This window comes from Malaclemys terrapin, chromosome 8 (genome assembly GCF_027887155.1).
Source record: "Malaclemys terrapin pileata isolate rMalTer1 chromosome 8, rMalTer1.hap1, whole genome shotgun sequence".
Classification (NCBI taxonomy): domain Eukaryota; kingdom Metazoa; phylum Chordata; order Testudines; family Emydidae; genus Malaclemys; species Malaclemys terrapin.
Window position 1 is genome coordinate 101492745 of NC_071512.1, and position 6610 is coordinate 101499354.

Below are 6610 nucleotides of genomic sequence, written 5' to 3' on the forward strand. Positions count from 1 at the left end.
CTATATAAATACAACACTAAGTTAAGCATTTAGACACACAAAACCGAAGAGATTCACTTACAGTTCCCAGAGAAACCACAACTCAGCTTCTTTGCACATATGTAGCATTTAGTGTTACTGTACTGGGTGTTCATTTTATTCAAGAGATGTATGTAATTCGAACCCTTTACAGTTGCTTCAGGTATGAGGATGCAGGTATTTGAATATCTGTGTATGTGCAAGTCCCCCAGTGGGTAGTTATGTTTTAGTGCTAGTGGAAGATTGGAGCACACGAGATTTTCAGAGGAGACTGATGTGCACATCCAGACCATGTTCATGACAAAATGGAGATAATGCAAACAGGTGGGACGGGGGAGTGGTCTCAGGGATAAGTGTCAAAAGTCAACTTTCAGAAATGCAAGATGGGCATCCAGACTTAGATGCACACATGCTTGTAGTGACTCAGGCATGCATCATCGAGAGACACCGGTAGAAGACACAGAAGACACCGGTAAAAGTACTACCCAAATCACCCCTTCTTTGGATGCTGTGTATGCTGCTTGATTGCAAGAAGCAGCAGCACAACCCTGCCCACCCCTCAGCTCCCTAAACACATACATCTGAACAAGAGACAGTGAGAGAAGGAAATATTCAGGAGGAATGATGTTGCAGGAAAGAGACAGGCATGGATTTAGGGGCCAGAGAAGGGAACAAGCCAGAGGAGATGCTGGGGAGGATGCAGCAAACAGGAGTCAGGGAGAGGAAGGTGAGGAATAAGCAATGATGCTGAGCTCATATATTAGGAGAAGACTAAGGAAGTGCAAGTGGCAGAAGAGGACACCCCCTTACCCTTCACATAAGGTCTATCAGCCGTACAAGAGCTTCCTGCAAATATCAGAGGTGCAAGCATTGCAGAGGTACAGGCTGAACAAGGTGATGGTCCACCAACTCTGCACTGAACTATAAGATGGTTGGAGAGCATGACCAAGCCCTGCTATTTCCTCCCAGTGCCAATTAAGATCAGCATGGTCCTTGGTACCCCATCTATAGGCTCATACACCTCTACCTCGATAGAACGCTGTCCTCGGGAGCCAAAAAAAAAAATCTTACCGCGTTATAGGTGAAACCGCATTATATCGAACTTGCCCCCCCCAGAGCACTGCTTTACCACGTTATATCCGAATTTGTGTTATATCAGGTCGCATTATATCAGGATAGAGGTGTATAAGCAAACTATTTGGGACACCACTGGTATCAGCTATTCTGCAGCAAACTTACATCTGCAGTATTTCCTTGCAATACTGCTCAGCAAGATCAGTAACCAATCAGCGTCCCCACGGACAAGCAAATACAGAAACAGGCCATGAAGAGCTATGCTGTTGTGGCCCCAGCGGATAGCATCGACATTCATGAGGCTGCCCAGTTGGCATCGTGCCACCTACAGAAAAAAAAGGAAAATCAACATACTCCAAGACCATTGTCACCAAGGTCCATTTCACTACTCTCCCAGACCCGGTCAACTCTCATATTCCTTGGTACAAATGACTGTCTCAGTACTTTGAGGGATCAGATCCAGCGAGGCTGGCTACTTGGCAAACCTCTCCCTCTCACACAACCTATTCAATGTCCTAATAAAGCACTAGGTTTAAACCCTTAACAGGGGCTTCCCCTCTGCTCCCATTACTTTTATAGTCCAACCCTAGATGAGAACTACCATGCTGTCTTAAAAAAAGCCACTCTAACTTTCATAGATGGAACTTTGCCCATGCCGTATTCTCAGCTAATTTTCAACCAATCTAGAAACTCAAACAATATTTTGAAATCTCTGTTTTCCTGCAGGTGCACAGAAAACTAAAGACATCTTCTGCCAATTTAGATGCCTACATTTATCCATCTAAATATGTTGTCTTATTTTTAGAGGTGAAGATAACGGAAGCTGTACATATTCAACAAGGGCTGCATGTGATAAACATCTCTGGGGGGAAAAAAAAAAATCACACCGCTTATTTGGGTATCTAACCCAAGGCTTTTGAAAGTGCTGATCCAAACAGGAAAGATTTATGGATATTCTAAACTTCCTCTGTGACTTTTGGCACACCACTTAATCTACCCTGTGCTCAGTTCACCATCTGTAAAAAGTGGGTGCATTCATTTAATGTATTAATGATTGCAATGGGCTCAGATACTATGGTGATGTGGGCAAAGTGCCTATCTGTACAGACTGCCTATATGCAGCAGAGTATGTCAGAAAAGGGGTCTTTGAAAACGTGGGTCCATACCCATAATCCTGATCAGTGTTTACTAAATAACAATGCTAACTCAGGCCATGTCTACACTATGTTGACCTAAGTTACTTCAGCACACAGCCACTGCAGTTTTTAAATTGTGTATCTGTGCACACTTGGCTCCCGGTATCGGCAGTGCGCATCCTTACCAGGAGCGCTTGTATCAATGCAGAATGCAGTGCACTGTGAGTACGTATCCAACTGTGCACTCGCCACCTTCCAGTGCAGGGTCTTCTGGGAAGTTCTCGAAATGCCTGATGGGGTTGAAATGAGTTATGCAGGAGTGACTGGGAGCATGAGGTCAACTTCCCCTAATACCGTGTTCTCCATCACATAATTTAATCCGGAGCCCATAATATTTCATGCCTTCTTTTTGAAGTCCCACAAACCCGTGCATCCCTCCGCGCTATCTGCCAGATGACAGAAGCATGGAGCCTGCACAGCTCTTCACTATTGTCACGAGTGCTGCGAGAAACAGGTGCCTGATCCTGCAGTATTTGTAGAGCTGCAAGAGGAACAGTGGGGAACATGATGATTTTTTGGAGGCTGAACTGCTGTGGGACAAAGAAAGAAACAATTCAAGGTTGTTGGCAGAGTCCACAGAACACCTGGAAATGTGGCGCACCAGTTCTGAGCCCAAGAAACAAGCACTGACTTGTAGGAGTGCATTGCAGTGCAGGTTTGGGATGACTAGCAGTGACTGCAGAACTTACTGATGCACAAGGCTCACCACAGTCCCTGTCAGCGTAGGGACACCAAATTGAGAGCTCCACTGATAGCTGAGAAGCGAATGGTGATTACACTGAGGAAACTTGCACTGCAAGATTGCTACTGATCTGTCAGGAATCATTATGGAGTCAGGAAATCCACCTCAAGGGACGTTGTTTACAAGCACTGGTGGATCACCAGGGATGCTTTACCAACATCAGTGTGGGCTGGTCAGGGAAGGTGCATGACACATGCATCTTTAAGAACGTAAGATTGCTCAAGAACATGCAAGGAAGGACTTTCTTTCCTGACCAGCAGATTACCATTGGGAATATTGAACTGCCAACAGTGATCCTAGAAAACTCAGCCTACGCCCTCCCATGGCTCATGAAGCCATACACCGGTCAACTTGACAGCACAAAGGAGCACTTCAACTATAGACTCAGCAGGTGCAGAATGTGCCTTTGGTCATTTGATCACTGAACATAAGAATGGCCATACTGGGTCAGACCAAGATCCATCTTGCTCAGTAACCTGTCTTCTGACAGTGGCCAATGCCAGGTGCCCCAAAGGGAATGAACAGAACAGGGAATCATCAAGTGATCTATCTCATCGCCCATTCCCAGCTTCTGGCAAACAGAGGCTAGGGACACAATCCTTGCGCATCCTTGGTAATAGACATTGATGGACCTATCCTCCATGAACTTATCTATTTCTTCCTTGAACTCTGTAATAGTCTTGGCCTTCACAACATCCTCTGGCAAAGAATTCTACAGGTTGAATGTGCACTGTGTGAACAAAAAAAACTTTCTTGTGTTTGTTTTAGATCTGCTATTAATTTCATTTGGTGACCCCTGGTTCTTGTGGAGTAAATAACACTGGCATTGTTTATTTACAAGATTGGATCACAGTGAGCAAAATAGCTCAAAGGTTATAGCTGCCTGCTATGTCCTGCATGGTATCTGTGAAGCAAAGGGGGAAAAGTTTCCCCCAGCTGCAGAGGTAGAGCAACTGTCTGCTGAATTTGAACATCCAGATAGAAGGGCTATTGGAAGAGCTCAACATAGAACTGTATGGCTCAGGGAGGCTTTGAAAGGAGGGATAGCTCAGTGGTTTGAGCATTGGCCTGCTAAACCCAGGGTTGTGAGTTCAATCCTTGAGGGGGCCATTTAGGGATCTGGGGCAAAAAATTGGTCCTGCTACTGAAGGCAGGGGACTGGACTTGATGACCTTTCAAGGTTTCTTTCAGTTCTAGGAGATGGGATATCACCATTTTAAAAATATATATACATTGAGCCAGAGCAGTGTGTGTTGCTGTAATAGGCTCTACATGGCCTCTCTCTCTTTTGTGGCCTGGAATGAATCTTGTAGTGATTGCTGTGTATGTAGGAATCCATCATCATCAATGCACCTATTTAGAACTTGATAAAACTTAATAAATTAACCGAACAGAACTTATGAAGGGGAAAGAACAGTCATTTCCATTTCAGGTACACATACACCAACCGTGTCTTTCACAGATCAGAGTATGTGAAGCTGTTATTTTCAGTAATGTCCCCTCGGAGGAGCGATAAGGGTAGTGCACTGACCGTGATGCCATGTTGAATGTTGTCGGGGGGCTGGTGGAGCGGGGAAGGTATAGGGAGATCCTGTTATCGAGCTTTCTATATTCTGCAGAGGGAGGCGAGCACAGGAGTGTTGAACCTACAGGTCCACCAGAGTCTGCAGCATCTGTTTGCTGTCTGAGAAGCACAAGCATCTCCTGATGCACGCCCCTCTCCTTTTCTTTTCTCCTCTCTGCTCTAACCTTGTCCATGTTGTCTGTTAGAGTGATTCTCCAAGCTCCAATGGCTTGCAGGATCTCCTGGGACATGTCATCCCAAGCCGCCTTCTTTCTTCTCCTTATCTGGCTCAGGCTTCCATGGGGTGTGGAGGGAGAATATTCTGAAGGCTGCAATGTAGCAGCTGCAGCTACAGCACACAGAGCTACCACTGCCAGTGTATTCACGATAGAAATCAAAACTTAAGAGACTGAACTCACTCCCCGTGCTCTCCAGAAGTTGTAAGCACTACAGTCTCTCTTCAGCACTGTGCATTATCAGTCCCAAGCAGGTCATAGCACCAGCCATGGTGAGTATAGCCCTCGGGGGCAGGGTGGTAGGGCGGGTTGGGGAAATGAGAGAACAGCTCACGGGCATCATTGTAGGTGTATATGCCAATGGAACAGATTAGGACACCATTTTCCACATAGGCAGTAGTGATTTTAGCTGCTCTCTCACTCCTGAGGGTAACAGTGGCAGAGAACACACAGCTGCTGCTGGCATCCCGACATCACCCAGACCCGTATGCTGCTAGCCAGTGTGCTGCAGTGGTGCCTGCTGAAGTAATCGCTAAGTGGCATGGGAAAGGTCCTACTGTGGCAGAAGAAATAAGGCAACCCTCCCCAGAAACCTTCGGCAGAGGATTGCAGACTACCTCCATGGAAGTTTCATCAAGATCTCTACGGAAGATTCATGGGACATCTTGGTGCACATAAACAAACTGCTCCATGTAGACTCCACTACCTAACACTAGGGGGGGAATGAAAAGCAGATAGCAACTCTACCTCTCGTTTGTTTCACTATCTCTTCTAGCATAATTAAAAATGAGCAAATCAAAAGATGTGTCCTGCTACTTTGGGTGTACATTCCCTGTAATTTCAAAGTAAACAACACACTTACCAGAAGTTCCTTTTCCATGCATATGGCTCACCCGTGATCAATTGTCAGGACTGGCTGAACTGCAGCAGAGTCAAAAACAGGTCCTGGCTTGCTGCACAGCTGGATTCCCCCAGTTGCCTGTCCCCCATTCTCCTCCTCCTCCTCATCTACCTCTTCCTCCCCATTGTTCATGGCAGAGGCCTGTGACTCAGGCTCCTCAGAAGTATCCACAGTGCTCTCTCAGAGGAGAGGGTGAGGTCTCCGCCCAAGATGGCACGTAGCTCTTTGTAAAAGTGGCAGGCCTGCGGCTCTGCATCACATCAATTGTTGGCCTCCCTGGCCTTCTAGTATGCCTGACGCAGTTCCTTGACTTTCACGTGACACTGCGGCTAGTCCCTGCTGTAGCCCTTCTCCTGTATCCCCTGAGCAATCTGCTCATAGATGTCCGGCCATAGAAATGTGGGATCAGAGACGTACCTCACAGCCTCTTTTCCCCACAAACCCAGGAGAGCCAATATCTCCTGTCTACTCCAGGCAGGAGCGTGTCTGGAGTGCATAGCTGGCATGGTCAGCTGGGAAGCTACATTTAACAATGGAGAGCTATCATATGCGCTCGTCAAGCCAGGCAACCAGGAAAAGGAATTTCAAAAATTGGCAGGGCTTTAAAGCAGAGGGGCAGCTTCCTGGCTACCTGACCCACCTTGCGTCGACCTGTGTCGTGTAACCAGGCCTCAGTCATATTGCTTGTCCTATATGTCTGGTATGCATTTAATACATTGTATTAAAGCATGCATTCAAAAGGAAACAGGAAAACAAGATGTAACTGATATACCTAGTCAAGTTTAATATTGCAATGAGACCTATAAATTCTTCCACTTCCTAACCTTTTAACCTTAGTATTACAAGTAATATACATTTTTATACATTCATTTGCATGTT